Source organism: Plecotus auritus (assembly GCF_963455305.1).
Source record: "Plecotus auritus genome assembly, chromosome: 4".
NCBI lineage: Eukaryota > Metazoa > Chordata > Mammalia > Chiroptera > Vespertilionidae > Plecotus > Plecotus auritus.
Genome location: NC_137775.1, coordinates 26,295,083 through 26,312,580, shown reverse-complemented (window position 1 = coordinate 26,312,580; position 17,498 = coordinate 26,295,083). Strand labels below are relative to the sequence as shown.

The following is a 17,498-nucleotide window of genomic DNA, read 5'->3' as shown; positions in this document are numbered from 1 at the left end:
AGGTAAAGACCAGGAGCCTTGTGGCAGTTATAAGGCCTTTGGGTTACACTTTAATGACAGTGGGAAGCCATTAGTTTTATGCAGGTGACTGATATGATTTGATGCAGTCAATAAATGTCAGTTAACTCTGAATCTGAATGACATTTTGATGGTAGATAGTGGGCGCTTTCACTTTAAAAAAAAGAGAGCGCAGAAAGAGAAAATGAGTTGTTTGGTTTGGGGGAGGGGGTGCTTTTGTTTTTTATTTTTGCATTTGTTTTATTTTCTTAGGAGTTTGGAGTAAAGCATGAGTTTATTCTGAGGAATACTAACTTTGAGTCACCTGCACACGTGGAGACGCCAAGGTGATGGTTGGGAATATATGTTGAAGGATTGGGGAAAAGGCTAAAACTCAAGAATTCATCACTCTCCTAAATTAGAATCAGAGGGAGAATTAGCTGAGGGAGAGTACAGACTACAAAGAAGGGAAGCCAAAGACAGTCACAGGAAATGCAGGCATTTACAGAGGGCAAAGGAACAATGTTGAGAGATAGGAGGGAATGGGGAAATGACAACTTTGGTCAAGCCCCAGATAACCTCTAGCAAAGGAACAGAAAACCCAAAGTGAGAAATTTCTGGAGATATAGCAACTAAAATGAAGACTTGGGGTCAAAGGAATAATATAAAGAGTTCAGTAGAAGCAATACTGTGTCTTCTGTGTTGCCAAAATCAGGTCCCATTGAAGGAGCCAGTTAAGGCCATGGGCAGAGCTACGGTCTAAAAGAAATTGGGTTCTGGAAAATTTATCTTACAAAAATACTTGAGCAAATGCCCAAGAATATAACTATAAGATGTCCATCAGTGCACTTACCATAGCAAAGATTTTTAAATCATTTGAATCTCCAACAATAAAAGCTTAATTAAATTAATTTAATTGTACCCATACCAGGCAAAATTTGGCAGCCATGATAATAAAGGAACATGTCACGTTATGTTAAGCAAGAACATATAAAAAGTGATCAAATGTATCTCATGTTTACAAATATACATGTACACATTTATAAATTTATACATATAAATTCTTAATTTTTCTTTCTGCATTCATGTTTTCTCATTTTCATCATGGACATATATTACTTGTGACATTTTAAAAAGAAAAGTGTGGAAATTCTATTATGAGCACATTCACTCTCGCTGTTATCAGCACCACCCTCAGGAACAGAGAGGCCTCTGGGCTATCATTTCTGTAGAGACCAAACCCTCATAGGAAAGTAGTTAGGATGGAATGGTGAGAATTAAATGAATATTATCTCTCCGATAATGTTATAAGGACAGGCACAGTGGATAAGCTCAGACAGGAACATTCAAAAATGTAGTTGAAATAAGGAGGCAAAACCAGATGAATACAGCTGAAGATGAATAGGCCCACGGGATGTCTATCAGGCTGAAATTAGGGAACGGTAGAGTCTGTGACCGTAGAATAATAATAGCTCTTCAACTCAGTCACAGAAAAAGGAACTCATCAACCTTGTGAACCTTTACACTGTAATTTTAAATGTTTAAAAGAACCAAATTAAATTATGTAGTTGTAAAGTGGGGTGAATTTTCTGAATTTTTAATACTGCTAGGTATAGAACAGATGTTCCCTTACAGAAGCCATGTTCGGTTTGTATACAATCTGAAATACAAAAAGATAATTGTCTGAGCAAGTGTCCTTCAATAAGTCTGCCTTTTAAATGCCATTCGAGATTAGGTGGAAGGTATGCTAGAAAATCATTATTAAAGTTTCCAAGTTACAAGGATTTAGTAAAGACCCAATATGTTTGATCCAGGTAGTTGGTAAACATAAATATCTCTGTGTCACATATCTGTATTTCCAGGGAAAGTATGGGGCAGTGCCTAAGGATTCAGTTCTGAGACCCCCAGCTGAGTTTCAGAAAAGCCCAGGACTGATCTCAGAATGCATAAACTCAGCCTGTCTTTGACAGAGAAGGCTCCAGCTTTAGTTCATACATTGCCCTCAGTTCCGGAGCTACATCCGTGGTAGATGGTCTCCCTCTGCCTGCTGGATTCCCACTGGGCTCCCAGGGTCAGAATTCTGAGAAGTCAGAGACTCCACTGAGACTGGGAAAGAATCCTGAGCAGGTGCAGCCCCTGCCGCCTCCTCCCTCCCCCCCCCCCAACTCTGTGGATCTTTTTCAAGGGAGGTGGGTGGTTCAGTGCAGGGCAAGGAGTGGAGGGAGGCAGCACACAGTAATTATGTCTTCCTTGAACTGCTGCAGGCAAAGCCCCTGACATTTATATCCAAAAATGGCTCATTCTGATCCCACAGTCTTCCCAGAGGAAAGTCTGTCATGTCTTCATCACTTTCCATTAAGGGCAAGGATCTGTTCTTCACAGGAGATGGCATCATCAGTGGCCTGCCTTGCATTCAGAAATAGAATAGGGTTAGTCACTGCGCCTGGCACTGCCCGCCCAAATCCTGCTGCCCCCACATACCTCCTTTGCTGCTTCTCTTCAGTGCACATCTGCTCCTAGGGTCTGCTTCAGGCTTACCAGGTCTTCTCAGAGTCAGGGCACCTGGGTGGGGCCAACAAGTCCAGGGAACCATGATGAATGCCCCACCCTTCCATTGCCTTCCTCTGCCCCCAGGAGCTAGATTAGCACCCTTACCCGGCTAAATGCTTCCAGAATGTTCTCCCTACAAAGAAGTGGCTGAAGTAGGATCCATTCATCTCAGAGTTAGTTCTCTGGGCAACTAGCCAGGGATACTTCCTGACAGCTTTCAAGTTTGCAGAAACTTCAGATGCTTCAGAAGGATTCAGAAGAAATTAAAAACATGGCTACTCCAACCCCAAGAGATACACCTGGACTGAGAACACCCAGTGTTATTTTAGCTCAAACACTCATACCCTTGCAGCATGATGCTTATCAAACCAGAGATTTTGTAATAACAAAGTCTGGTACTTGAACTCACGATTTTGGCAATCTGACTTAACAAGTTATGTTCCATATGCAAGGACATTCTTAGGAGTGTTTTTGGAAGTTGGTTTTTCTTGTGCGATTTGATTCTTGTTTTATTTTGTTTTTGTTCCTGCTTTAAAGCCAACCGAGATTTTATAGCTGATGTTTTCAGATGCATCCATCATGACTCATAGCAATTTGATAAAGAATAAAATACTTCTATTTCTCAGGTTAGCTTTAAAATTAAACATTCAAATGAAAAACTTGTATTATTCCAGTAGAAGTCACTGATTAAATTAATGAAAATTGTTATTTTCAGAGAAGCTCCATAAGTCATCTAGATGGTTTTTTCCCCTTCATCCAACTCTGACCTAATTCAGAACTTTTCTTTTAAGTGTATCTTGATTTAATTAACTGTTTAAAGTTGCCTCTCAAAGATGAGCTTCATTTCTGAGTAAAGACCCTGAGGAAACCTCTGAGGGTCAAGAAGGCTTCAGGTGACGCTTTGCCTCCTGAGGTTGACCCAATGAGGCCTCCTTCCCTTTAGGGAATGCCAGACTGCTACAGGCATAGGCCCTGGATCTGAAAGCAAGCCGAGTGCCTGTGAGTACACAGGGCCACTCCCAGTGCCCTGAGGTGTCGCTGCCCGCCTCCCACTACACCCCGAGGGTCCTGAGGAGATGGAAGGGCTGCTGGTCAGGATCTTTAGGAGATCTGATCCAATAAGACCATGTCGACTTTTCAATTGCCTTAAGAAAAACCCTGTTTGAAAGAGAATATATCTGGAGGATATATAGCTATCTGCTCAAGCACAAAGGACATTCTTAGATTTCCTCAGTCTTATCTTACCCCCTGAAGGGAGATGACTGGAAAAGGTCAACATGATTTTACTTGGTTTCTACAAGTCAAATAAATAAATTATTCTTAAAGATCCACCATATTTGGGCACTGGGGACACCAGGACAAACGATGTGTGCCCTGCCCTCAAGGAACTTCCAAGAATTTCTCTGTACACCATTCATTTAGAATGAGGTGTTTTGTTCCCCAACAGAGAAAATCACTACTAAGTAAATTTCACAGTTTTCTGCCCTTTTGTCAGTAATTCCAAGTCTTCATTTAAAATGTCAGAGGGAAAAAGGCGATGCCCCCTGGAGAGACCGGAGCCTCTAACTCTTTCTTCACAAGAGCCAGAAATCTGAAAGATTGTGCCTTTTCCTTCTCCCTCACCCTTCACATCCAATCGGTCATCTTGAACTAGTCTTCCACATTTCTCATTTCCAGGGCTTCATTGCGTCTCACCTGGAAGATTTTGATGCATTCTGGCCCCACCCTCTAATATCAGTCTTATCTAGCTCTTAACCACTCTCCATACTCTATCATAACTGGCTTTTGATATGTCAACCTTTATGCTAGATCATAGGCCCTTAAGGCAGACACTGAGTTTTTAACCTCTATCCTGGGCACCTGGCACAGTGAAAGGCTAATAGCAGTCACTCAGCCCATGTTTATGAAATGTATGCAAGAAAGGTAGAAAGACATATGTGGGCATTGACTGTCTCCAAACCGCTGTGAGTTTGCAGTTCCTCCTCTTCAGTTTCCTCTCCAACGTCAACTATCACTTCAGATGCTTTAGCAGCATTACTGCTTCTTATTCATTAATTTTTACTACCCTAATAAATTGTTAGTTTTTATCTACTATGGGCCAGCAAACCAGACAATTAGTTTTAGAGAGTGTATAAAGTAACGGTGACTGGCTCCAATCCCTCTTCTACAATTAGAGCAGCTAAGCTTCGGTGCACGGCTTTTTCGACAGCTGTTTCAGCACCTTGGTAACTGGGTTCCACTGCTGGGTTGCAGACTGCAGAATTGTCAATAAGCCTAAACTAAATTTTTCAGTAATCGGTAGTTTTAATTTTTAATTTCATTTCAACGGGAATCTTTCAAATTTGCTTCTGGAAATGTATATAGCAAGACTCTTGCTTTGACTACATTATAAAAATGATAAATACGAATCTTTAAAATTTATCTCACTGAAAAAATATTAACGTTGTATTTTTATTTATATCTTTGCTGTTTAACTCTTTCAATCACAGTGTAATATGAAATGAGACAGTATATAAAAAATCCATGTTAGCCTGGCCAGTGTGGGTCAGTGGTTGGGCATTGATCTATAAATCAGGAAGTCACGGTTCAATTCCCAGTCAGGGCACATGCCTGCGTTGATCCCCAGTGGGGGGCATGCAGGAGACAGCCCATCAGTGATGTTTCTATCTCTCTCTCCCCCTCCTTTCCTCTCTGAAATCAATAAAAATATATATATTTTTTTAAAATGTTCAGTTTAAAATGAATATAGAGTATCCTCAATTATAAATGCATGGACATTGTATCATCCTGTTAAAAATCTCTACCTAATTCTATTCTTAATGGGTTCTTTGTCAATGGAGAGCTGAGCAACACAGCCCTGAATACTTCTCAGCATAGAACACTGATTTCTGCTTTTCCTTTTAAAACTGTGGTTGGTTATATTTGCAAGTGAAAATGCTGAACACCCTTAAAAAAAGCAGTTGAGCTTGGAATTGAAGCCAACTTCTCCTCCAAAAAAGCGCAGCCTACACCAACTCCTTTGACATCACCTTCCACCTGAGCTCCTACAAATGTAGGCCTGGACAGCCAGGTACACATGTGGACAGCTGACATTGGATCAACAAATCCACAGGCTAGACTAAGCCAATTGGATTCTTCTTCCTGGAAATGTAGAACCAGGGCTCTGAGACAGAATTAATGGGTTGATGTTGAGCACTTGACCTGAAGGGATGGAAGAGAACTTGTTGGGCTATTTGTCACCTGGAAAAGCTGATTTGGAAAGAGAGGAAGTAAAAAGAAGCATTTTGAGGCCCTAGGAGAGACACAGAGTGTGACCTCAATCTATGTAATTTGCAGGGTCTAGTGCAAAAGGAAAATGTGAAGCCCCTTGTTCATAAGCAGGAAAAAATGCCATTAAAGGTGCTAAAATATAAGGATTTTTCCTTTAAAAATATTTCATGATTTATAAAATGTATAGGCATATATTAGTCAGCTCAGGCTGCCATAACAAAATACCACAGTTCTGGAGAATAGAAGTCCAAGATCAAGGTGCTCTCAGGGTTTCTCTTCCTGACTTGCAGATGGCTGCCTTCTCGCTCTATCTCACATAACATTACTCTGCAGAGATAGAAAGATAAAGAGAGAGAGAGAAAATATCTAGGGACTCTTCCTCTTCTTGTAAGGACACTAGTCCTATGGGATTAGACCATTATGACCTTATTTAACCTTAATTACCTCTTTAATGGCCCTATCACCAAACACAGTCACACAGAAGGTTAGGACCTCAATATATGACTTTGGGGTGAGTGAACATAATTCAGTCTTTAACAAGGGGTAACAGAGGTACATAAGTAACAACATAAACTTACAAATTGAAGGAAATAATATTTTGGGTGTTATAATTTGAAATAATATGATAAGTAATATTTTATTATTGATCTAACTCACTTCTGCAAATATAGTAGATCATTGAAATGTATACTTTTAACAACTTCATTTTCAATTGGTATTGTGGAAAGCAACATAAGTTGCTCTTAGAAAATTCAAAATTACAAATAATGTTTTATCAGTTTTTATTTTGAGGAAGGTCTATCTGCTGATGCCACTGTTGCTGGAGCTGTTAAGAGTATTTTATAGGCTGTGAAAACATTGGGACAAACTTCTAACTATTTTGAAATACAAATATTAGCACAGTTAGAACTTATGATTCTGGAAAAACATTTTTTTCTAAAAAATAATTAACCCTTTATACAAATCAGTTTCATGTGTCTAAATTTAATTTTAAATATAAATTTGTACAATGGTATTTTAATATTTCCTCTTACATTTCCTGCACCTTTTGGAGGTTATACAAAAAACTGACTTCATAATTTACATATAATTCAAACACCTGTTTCCACATCCTATCTCTGTATGTTCAATTACAAGAGAAAATTAATTTAAAAAGTATCTTCATTAATAATTGATTCATCTGATGCTTCATATGAAAATAGTGTTCTTTTCCATAAAATGTGATGGTCTTTAAATTTATTTTCTATTTGTAAGCTTGTGGATATTTGTTTTTCAATGTTGTGGCAGTTTTCAAAACCAGAGATTTTTAAACTATGAAGAATTCTCTACTAACTCCCTAGTAGGCTTTATTACAATGTCCATGTGTACGGTTTAATTTTTTAATAATTTACTGATGAAGATTTACCACCTGAGTGCCAACAGTTCCTAGCCAAAGACTAAGATTTGTATTGATACCCCAGAGATGGACTCCAGGGACAGACTAGCAAACCAGCCTCCTGCCATGGGTCATTGTCCTCCCATGGGGCCCCTCCTTTCTCACCAGGGTTATGGCTGCTGCTGCCACTGCTGCCATCACTATCATCACCACCAATCTGGCCCAGGTCCGGGCCTTGGCATGTGCAGCCAGGCAAATTGCTACATGCACGTTGCCCACTGCTCACTGTGCCACAGGACTAAGTCAATGTGTGTGTCTATGCTGTAGCTTCACATATCTCCTCCTCCCATGCATGTTCCACCAGACTTAATTTACAACACATGAGCTCCTCATCGGCCAGTTCGGCACCATCCCTCAGGAATCCACGCTGTGCTTGTGTCATGTTCGTGGATGCCCATAAGATAGCCCTTTGTATTTTTACCAAAAAGTCCCCCATCTGGTAGGTACTGCTAGATGCCCAGTTATTGCCCATTTTCTCTCCTTCGCTAAAAGAAAGTTATTCTTTCCAGAGGAACCATGTGCCAACTTCCCAAAACTCCTTACATCTAAAGTAATTAGGTAACTCAGAGTCAGTGAAAAATAATCACAAGTGTTCTAGAGATTTCTGGGAAATGTTTGCTTTCCTGATTCACAGTCTTCTTCCTGCCAGGAATGCAGACATAGGCTGAAGATAAAAGAGCTATCATGAAGCAACAAGCAAGACAGAGTGGGAACATTGTTCTCTGATAACATCAAAAAGCAGTTACACCATCCCTGACTGCCATCCTCTGAACTCTTTATATTAGAAGCATAAACTCGTTTGGTTAGGCACTGAGTCTGGTTTCTCTTACATGCAGCCAAATGCAACCTTAATTGAGATACCCCTTTACTTAAGTTAGCTTGGGTAGATTTTTGTTTCTTGTTACTTGCTGTTTGTGCTCCAACCATGTCCTATTGAGAGCGTTTTGTGCACAAAGGCCTTCCTTTAAGGTGTTTTCACTCCTACCAACCAGTATCTGCAACTCACTGTCAGAAGGCTGCTACGGGCCTGTTGGTCATAAGGGTCATAAGTGCATGGGAATTTACATTGGCTGAGAGCTATCCATAACCCTTCCCCTAATTGGGTTATGGATAGCTCCCAATTAGGGTTGAGTCAGAGTTATGCCCTGTGGGACTTTAATATAACTCTCTTGCATGTCTGCACTCACCCACCAGTTTCTTCTGGGGACATTTCCTAATAAACTACTTTTACAGTAATCTTACTCTTAGGGTTCACTTCTGGGAAACCCAACCTAAGATGCAGTCCAAAAATGCCTGACTAGAATAGGTATTACCATGTGGTATGGACTGAATGTTTGTGTCCCCTCAAAACTCCTTTGTTGAAACCCTAATCTTCAATTTGACCGGTTTTGGAGATGGGATCTTTGAGAAGTAATTAGGTAATAGGTGGACTACCATGATGGGATTAGGGCCCTTATAAAAAGAGGAAGTGAAGCAAAAAACCTCTCTTTCTTTTTTTAAATACATTTTTTAATAGATTTCAGAGAGGAAGGGAAAGGGAGAGAGAGATAGAAACATTAATGATGAGAGAGAATCATTGACTGGCTGCCTCCCGCAGGCCCCAAACAGGGGCTCAAGCCTGCAACCCAGGCATGTGCCCTGACCAGGAATCAAACTGTGACCTCCTGGTTCCCAGGTCGACCCTCAACCACTGAGCCATGCTAGCCAGGCAAAACCTCTCTCTTTCTGTGTGCATGTGCCAAGAAAAAGCCATGTGAGGGCCTAACCAGGTGGAGGAATCCTCATTAAGAACCTGAACATTCTGGCACCCCACTTTCAGACTTCTAGCCCCCAGACCATGAAAAGTAAATGTTTGTTGTTTGAAACACCCAGTCATTGGTAATTTATTATAGCAGCCTAAACTGACTTAGATACTAGAGATTTAAAAGCAATTTAAAATCCAATCAGTTTTGACATTTGTTATATATTCAAGGCTTCAATAGAGAGAAAGGCATCCTTCTTTGCAAAATGCATGAGCTCTGGAAAAAAAAAAACACCCCATCTCTCTTCCCATATCCCATCTGATAGCAGCCCAGGGATTTTTTGATAGTTGAACTATAATGTGATACTTCAAATAAATGTTTACTAATTTGTTTAAAAATAATACAAAGATAACCACCATAAGAAGAGAATGCCACTATCTCAATACCAAAAAGATGAACAAAATACAAATATATGTTGGCCAACATGCTGATTTGGGGCTGTCTTCCACACCTCAGAGCAGCTTTAGTGGGAGGAGCACTACAGTATGGCGCTGGCTCCAGGGGGACCACAATCTGTCACTGCCGACCTCTTCATCACCTCCCAACACTGTACTTTCCTCACCCTAAAGTGCTAATTATCTTGACAGTTTTTTCTGTTGGCCACATAAGACATGCATTTCAGAGGTGTGTGTGTGTGTGTGTGTGTGTGTGTGTGTGTTTATAAAAGAAAATGTAGCAGCTTTATTCGCAGCGTGAATATCTTTTATCTTGATGCTATGAGTCGCCACTTTGATGTTAGCAGGGCTGGGATTATTTTTAAAGACTTAAATCAGTACTTTCATTGAGAAAATTGAATCGTGCTGGCTTGTAAGCTCCAGATGAAAAGCTGAAACCCTTTCCAACAGCTCACTTCTGAGGGCTAAGATCAGGGCAGACGGCTCAGTGTTCCTTGATATATGATTTGATTACCTGTCACTGCCAGATGCCCAGTCTGAGGTACGTGAAGAGAAGCACAGACAGACAGCTGTAGCTATAGAGTTTAGGAAACAGAGGTGCCCTTTCAATTCAATGACTGAAAAGCAAAATGCTCCTGCAGATTTTAAGGAAACACAATCTTTGAAAATGGGAGATGTCTTCCTGTCTTACGAGGTCTGTCTAAACACATTCCCTTCTGGCTCTTAGTTTTCACGGACTCTATGACATCATACTAGAGTTCTACCAAGCTGGGTTTAGGAAATGTCCCCATTAAAAAAGCACCATTGATTTTAGAGGCTCATAGAACTATAGGGCTGGAAGGAAACGTCCAGATTATATAGTGCTGAGTTCAACCTTTTTGTTTTTCAGGTGACTTGTGACCTCCTGTCATTCTGATAGTGCATAATCATGCACTGCCCAGCAAGATGGTATGTGTTCATGTCAACTCTGGGTTGCACTGATCAGAAACCTCCAACTTCCATTAAAAGAGAAGAAGGTATGTGACTGAAAGAACCCTGGAAGTTCTCACAGAATCCTAGGGCAGAGAGTGCATCTGAGACTCATTAGAAATCTGAGCAACTCAAGAGTCCTCAGAAACCCACCGTGAGACTTCCACCTTTCAGGAACCACAGCGTTTCCTGCACATCTGCTCATTCATTATGCACGTGGCCCAACACACATGCAGCTCAGGTGTCCACCACTGACTGACTCAATGTGTCAGGTCCCCAAGAGGGAAACTAGTTGATATCACTCATGGTCATGCCAGCCTCGCCACTGACAAGTCTACTGAGGGAACCCTCTGGCCAGATGTCCAATTCTAGTGCGGTCTCCTGATGCTTGGAGTTGAAAGGTAGGGTCACTTGCTCAGCTGTGCAAGAATCGCCAAGACGGGGAACAATTGGATCTCTAATAACATGAAATGATTTGTTATCCTCAGGGCTGTCAAATTCACACAAAATTATATCATATCCAAGCAGAGTTTATGGAAAACAGACATAGTCCAACACATGGTTTACCTTTGTTGCTACAACGTATCACATCTATAGATTTAAAAACAAGAAAAATTATCAATAGGTATCAATAAGACATTTGGTAAAATTCAGTAATCACTCATAATTTTAAATTCAAGAAAATAGTTAAGACACCATTAAAAAGGAAATGACAAGCTAGTTATGTAATAGACAAAAGAAGAATTCTTACAAGATAGTAATGTTTTAAAATTACCCCCTCAATTTAAAAATGGGCAAAGAATTTGAAAAGGTAATTCATGCACACAGAAATACTCAGCCTCATGAGAGATTAAAATGCAAAATAAAACAATACTAAAGTATTATATTTACTCATCAAGTAGGCAAAGATGAAAATAATGATTATATCTAAGTCTGTTTAGGGTGTGGTAAAATGCACTCTCATGTAATATTTTTGGAAGTATATATTGGTAAAACTTTCTGGATAAGCTTCTGGCATTACTGATCAAAAGCCTTAAAACTGATTATGCAATTTTACTAGGAAGTTATCATGTGTGTTCTTGATATTTAAGTAAGTAGATGTTTATCAAGGTATCTCTTAAAATACAGAAAAATTATAAACATTAAAAACATATAACAATTAGGAAATTTAATAATTTATGATACTATAAAAATAGAGATGACACGGGATGCTAGAAAAGAATACACACAAAATAGTTATAGGTATATTTCTAGGTGGAATTTTAAAATATTAACCTTGATCTTTATTTTCTTCTTCATTCTTTTTATATTTTCCAAAATTTTTCTGATACTAATTTTGTTACTGAGAAATAAAAAAAGAGTAAGCATTCACAAAGACACAAAAAGAATAGAAAATTTCAAAATGGGAAAATGTTGAAGCCATTCTCTTTAAAATCAGTACCAATAATAAATGTCAAATGTAAAACTATTATGCAATATTTTTATATCCTGTAAACCCAATAAATAAAAAAGAGTAAGACAGAAGTTGATCCATGGAAAACAGTTTAGAAAAACTAACCAGATACAGAATATAGCCTTCTTAAAAATAGCCATCACAGGCCAGAAACTAAAAAATAGTGATAATAAAAATACACAAACTTGCCCTGACCGGTTTAGCTCAGTGGATAGAGCGTCGGCTTGTGGACTCAAGGGTCCCAGGTTTGATTCCAGTCAAGGGCATGTACCTTGGTTGCGGGCACATCCCCAGTAGAGGGTGTGCAAGAGGCAGCTGATCGATGTTTCTCTCTCGTTGATATTTCTAGCTCTCTATCCCTCTCCCTTCCTCTCTGTAAAAAATCAATAAAATATATTTTAAAAAAATACACAAACTTGTGACTCACAAAAGATAATCATATCTAATTTACCTTCCTAAAACTTATTGGGAGAATTAGGTAAAATAATTTATTTGAAAGCCCTCCCATATTTAAAAAAAATCAGTGTAATTGTAATAATAATTGTGTGGACCTGTTGTTTAAAATAAAAAATATATAAAATGATGTGATCCCTTCCAAATAATAGTCACTATTCTGCCACTTGCAAAAATATACATTTTATAATATTAGTGGGTACTCATTATTGATATCCAGGAGAAGAGGTGTAAAAACAATGTCTTATAGAAGAAAAATGGTTTTCACCCCTGGCTTTCACCACCCTATACCTTTCTGAGGTTGGCACCTACAAAAGCTAAGGTATGACAAGAAGACATTAGGCAGCATGGATCCAGAGAGAGGGCATAAGAACTACACATACACTGGGGTGTATGTGCTCTGATTGCCTTGCAGTTGCCTCATATGCAATATCCAAGGCAATTTGCAGCCCGTCCCCACTCGGAATGGGTGAGTGAGTGGCATTCGCAGAGGTCAGATGGGGCTAGAGGACCTAACAGGGCAGAAGCAGAGGGTCAGGAGACATGTCTAAATAGAAAGGGCTGTATAAGAGGGTAGGGTGGGGTCCTGGCTAAAGGACCAAAGACTGAAGACCAAACCTCATTTAGGAGCTGGGAAATTAGCTGGACAATGTAGAGGAGCCACCCCTAACCACTACCCCCCATCTCCACCCCACCTCCCTCCTTGGGTTCTGAATTGGTTGGAAGACAAGCTCAAGCCCAAAGCCAAGAACGGTTTTGTGCCTGAACTAGCTCACATACCAAATAAAAAGCAATTCTAAAATAAAGAATAATTAATAAATAGAAGAGTTCCTGAGTACCTATTCCCAAATGTATTTTACCTATCTAATACTCTCGCCTGCTTTTCCATCAATATCTAGTTCAAAACTTAATGCACTTCGTACCTCCTTAGATATATGTGTATGTCATAGTAAAACCCAAACTATTAGGTTCAAATGTCAGCTTCACCATTTACCAGCTGTGCAATTCCCAATAGATTGCATAACCTCTTTGTGTCTCATTTTCCTCATCTGAATAATAGAGAATAAAACACTTACTTTATAGGCTTGTCAGAAAGGTTAGTATAATAAGGCAAGGAAATCACTTAGAAAGTGCTCAATACATAATGAATGCATCATAAACTGTGTATGTGTGTGTTTTTTTTTTAAATAAAATAATGTGTTGTTTTCAACATTATACTTTGAAAGTTCTATATCACCATTATAAATGGAATGAGATTTAAAAAAACACACACTTTTCTTCACTGGCATTCCTCTAAGGAAGTATTGTGTATTTATTTGGAAGAAATACTTTAATAAACTGATTGGGATTGAGGGTAAGACCTCAAAATCAGGCTTCAGGTGACAAATATACTGTTCAGATTCAAGAAGCAAGTTGAGGGATTTGTTTTGCTTCTGACAAAGTGGGAAGAGGAGAAAAGCCAAAGGGGAGGTAGAACGCGAGAATGAAAGGAGAGAGCAACTCCCAAATTTCAGGCCCAGGTTAACTAACCTGGAGACACACAGGAGAGAGGATCAACAGCTAGACTGTCTGGCCTAGGAGAACATCATTCCTTTGGGGATTTAGAAAGGATTTTCATGTAGTTTTGTGAAGCTCACTCATTTTTCAGGGGGACAAATGCCAGGACTGGATGAGCCATTTCTTCTAGTCTACAAACTGTGCAATCAACAAGAGCATGTCTCCAGAAATACTGATAGGGCACCAGGAGCTATGAAACTACAGTCATGGGGAGGGATACTAACTTAAAATATCCACTTCCAAATAGAGATGGCCACACATTTTGACTCAGTACTTTCCTACCTTTATTGTTTTCAGCCTTCCAGAGACCCATCACTTCAGGGAAGTTAAGGCAATTTAATATGTGCACACACTCCATTAGTCTGGGATACACCTGGACTGTTTCAGTTTCTTCACCCCATAATATTTACTTTATTTCAGAACACAGGCTTAGCTTTTGGCAGTTTAATTCTCTTACCATATCAGGAAGGCCAACTGGGAAAAATTAGCCTCTGTTATCAATTTATATCTAAAGTTTATCCGAGGTCAACAAGCCTGGTGATGCCATTTGACTATATTAATTATATTCCATTCAGACAAGAACTATAAAACTCATGAGACAAATATTAAGTAGACTGTTTGCAAATGAAATTAAGATCTGCCCCAACTCAGTCACAAATCAGAGACTGCAGATAAGACATTGAAGCCCAGAGGGTATTTTATTTTACATGGTAGAAAGTATGGTGGTAAAGTTAGTCCAAACTGGTCACCTGTAATGCACAGGCATAGATCACTCCCTAGCCTTGGCCGTTCCCCAAGTGTTGGGCAATGGGAACTGAGGCAACTTCTTTCAAAGGATTACTCACCCCCCCCCTTTTTCTTTTTGAGGGTGAAGAGAAATTAGAACAATGGTAATGAAGATTTACCAGAAAACTTTTTAACATAAAAAAAAAAACTTTTCCCCACTTCTACACACATACAGCTTCACACAGAAGATACTATCAGTGATCCTACCAGTGATGAGGTGACTAATTGCTTGGCTTTTGTACACCAGCCAGATGCACTGGAAAAGCAAGCTCTGGAAATTGAAGAGAGGGAGAGAAGAGCACCTCAGCATGTGGGAAAGGTGCCGAGTTGGGGAAGTCATCTAAAGGAGAAGTGGAGGTTGGAAAGGCCTAGTTCACAATCGGCCTGGTGTCCCTGTCTGCATCTTCCTGACCCTCATGCCCATCAGCTGAGAATCTCAAAGGGAACTTGCCCGGGAAGCTGAGCCACATAAAGGGCCAGTTTAAGGCACGAAAACAAATGCTGGCATGGACTATTTGTTCTGAAAAGGAAATTCAGCACATTCGGTTATGCAATAAAGTCAAAAAATGATATCACACACCACCTGTAGATAAACAGTCTCTGGAGCTAACTTTGTGCATTTTTTGGACTTCTATTACATCAGTTTTGAAAACTGGTTTAGCATACCCGGGGTATAAATCTACACTAAGCAAATTCAATTTCAGCCATCTGCACTTGAACAAAAAGAAATCGAAATGAGTTGGCTTTTTTTCGCCTTTATAAAAATAATACATGTGTATTGGGTAAATACAGAAAATATAAGGAAGAAAATTTAAAAATTAACATTAATTCTAGCACCAAGGGAAAAACCCTATTAATATTTAAGTATTTATCCTCAAGTTTTTTCTATTCATATGTTTAGAAATACTTTTTATTGTTATATTATATGCAGGTTTTACACTTAAAATTATTTTAAAAGATAAGACATACATCTGGCATTAAATTCAAAAGGCCATACAATGAAAATAAGAATCCAGCTACCAAATTGCATTTTCCAGAGGCAGCTAGTGAACATTTATTTTAGACTAGAGGCTGCTGGCTGCCACCTGCCGGCCAGGTACTCCCTCCCTTCCCCAGGCCAGCCCTGCCCCCTGGTTTAACTCTGGGAAGAACTGATAGAGGGGACAATTTGCATCCTACGCTTTTATTATATAGGATTCTTCAGAGAGAGAGAGAGAGAGAGAGAGAGAGAGAGAGAGAGAGAGAGAGAGAGAGAGAGCTCTGCCCTGATGACACCTTGATTTTGGACTTACTGCCTTCAGAACTGTGAGAGAGAGAAAAATACCTGTTGTTTTAAGTCGCCGAGTTTGTGTTACTTCCTTACAACAGGCCCAGGACATGAAAAACTCTATAATATATAAAATACTCGTATGGACTATTATCTGTTTCTTAGTTTTATTGATATATATCTGTTATTTATTTTATTAAAGTTTTAAAAATATATTTTAATATTCAGTACTTTTCCCTCATTACTTATCTTTTCTGAATTTTCTTAGTAATCTCACAAATTCTTCTTTACGTTTTAATTTTAGAATGAATATAAGTCCTATTTTTTGTAAAACACAAACCTAGTCATTTCTACATATACCATGATTTCTTACTTAACGACAACAAAAATTCACAATATGATTACTTCAAATAACAAAAGCTCCATTCATTTAAGATATGATTTGGATTTTAAAAGTTGATTTGCATTTAACAATTTACATTTATTCCAGAAAATTGCACCAATGTGTGTTTTTAAAACAATTGTAGATCTTAAAGAATTATAAAAAGTTTGTATTGAAGGAAACTATAGTTTGAAATAATAATATAGTGTTATTGGTAATAATGCATGTTTCTTTGATTTCTGCATTATTTAAAATGTTTAAAAAACTCTTTCCCATCATTTATTTCAAGTAAATGGTCTAATAGACATTCTACCTAAAGGATGTTTCCATTCACCATCCATCTAGCCCAATGCCCCAGCTTCAATCATAAATGTTTTTCCAAAATCCTTCCCCACCTATCCCAAAGTCTTCCTATTTCTACATCATGAGTGTTTGGACTCCACCAATCCTTCAAAGCCCCCTCAAGAGTTTTTGACACCTTGAAGCCTTCAAGCCACCCTAGTTAGAAGTAATTTCTTCCCCCCCCCCTCCCCCGGCCCTGCAACTTATCTATAGTTCATCTTATACTTATTATTTAATTATGTAATAATGTTATCTTTTATCTACATTTGGGGTTTGAACTAGGATTTATTAAGTCACATTTATTTGAGCAATATATCATGTTGCATTGCATACCAAAACGTTTTTTAAAATCAGATTGGCAAATTCCACTTACTCCTCCTAAATTTGTTCTTCCAAATTACCTGTTCTTTACATCGAACTGGCCTCACCTAAGACATGTGAGGAACGCCCAGCACTGAAAGTGCACCTTTATGTAGGTCAGGGTTGGTCCCTACAGCGATTCCTCTGCATATTAGTTACGGTCATGGGTAGCACAGTGCTGTTTGCCCACATGCTGTAAACAGGACTTTGCCAGTGTGAGGAAATAGGCACTGGGCAAAGGGTCAGAAAGGCTGGGTTCAAGTTCTGACTTTGCTCGAATCTGTCACTTCTCTGGGCCCGTTTCTTCATCTGTGTGATGATGTTATTGCACTGGAGCACTGCGTCGATTTTGTTGTTTTATTTTGTGTTCTCTTTGCTTTGTTTCGTTTCTGTTTTGCTTTTATTGCATCAGCAGTAAAGACTTCTTTAAAAATTAAAGTGGAAGGAGGGGCAATAATACATAACAGAGAAATTTCCCTG

General features: G+C 39.0%; 1 protein-coding gene across 3 annotated transcripts in view; it reads left to right on the top strand.

Moving 5' to 3' along the window:
- Positions 1–16,080, top strand: part of IL20RA (interleukin 20 receptor subunit alpha) — a 59,685-nt gene extending 43,605 nt beyond the window's left edge. Inside the window, exons 8-9 of one of the 3 annotated variants that reach the window (XM_080663779.1) lie at positions 10,339–10,465; positions 14,843–16,080. The gene's annotated coding sequence lies outside the window, so the exon portion shown is untranslated. Of the gene's footprint in view, positions 1–10,338; positions 10,820–14,842 lie in introns of all 3 variants that reach the window. The other 2 variants (XM_080663777.1, XM_080663778.1) reach the window with 2 other exon arrangements.
- Positions 16,081–17,498: the final 1,418 nt, after the last annotated feature.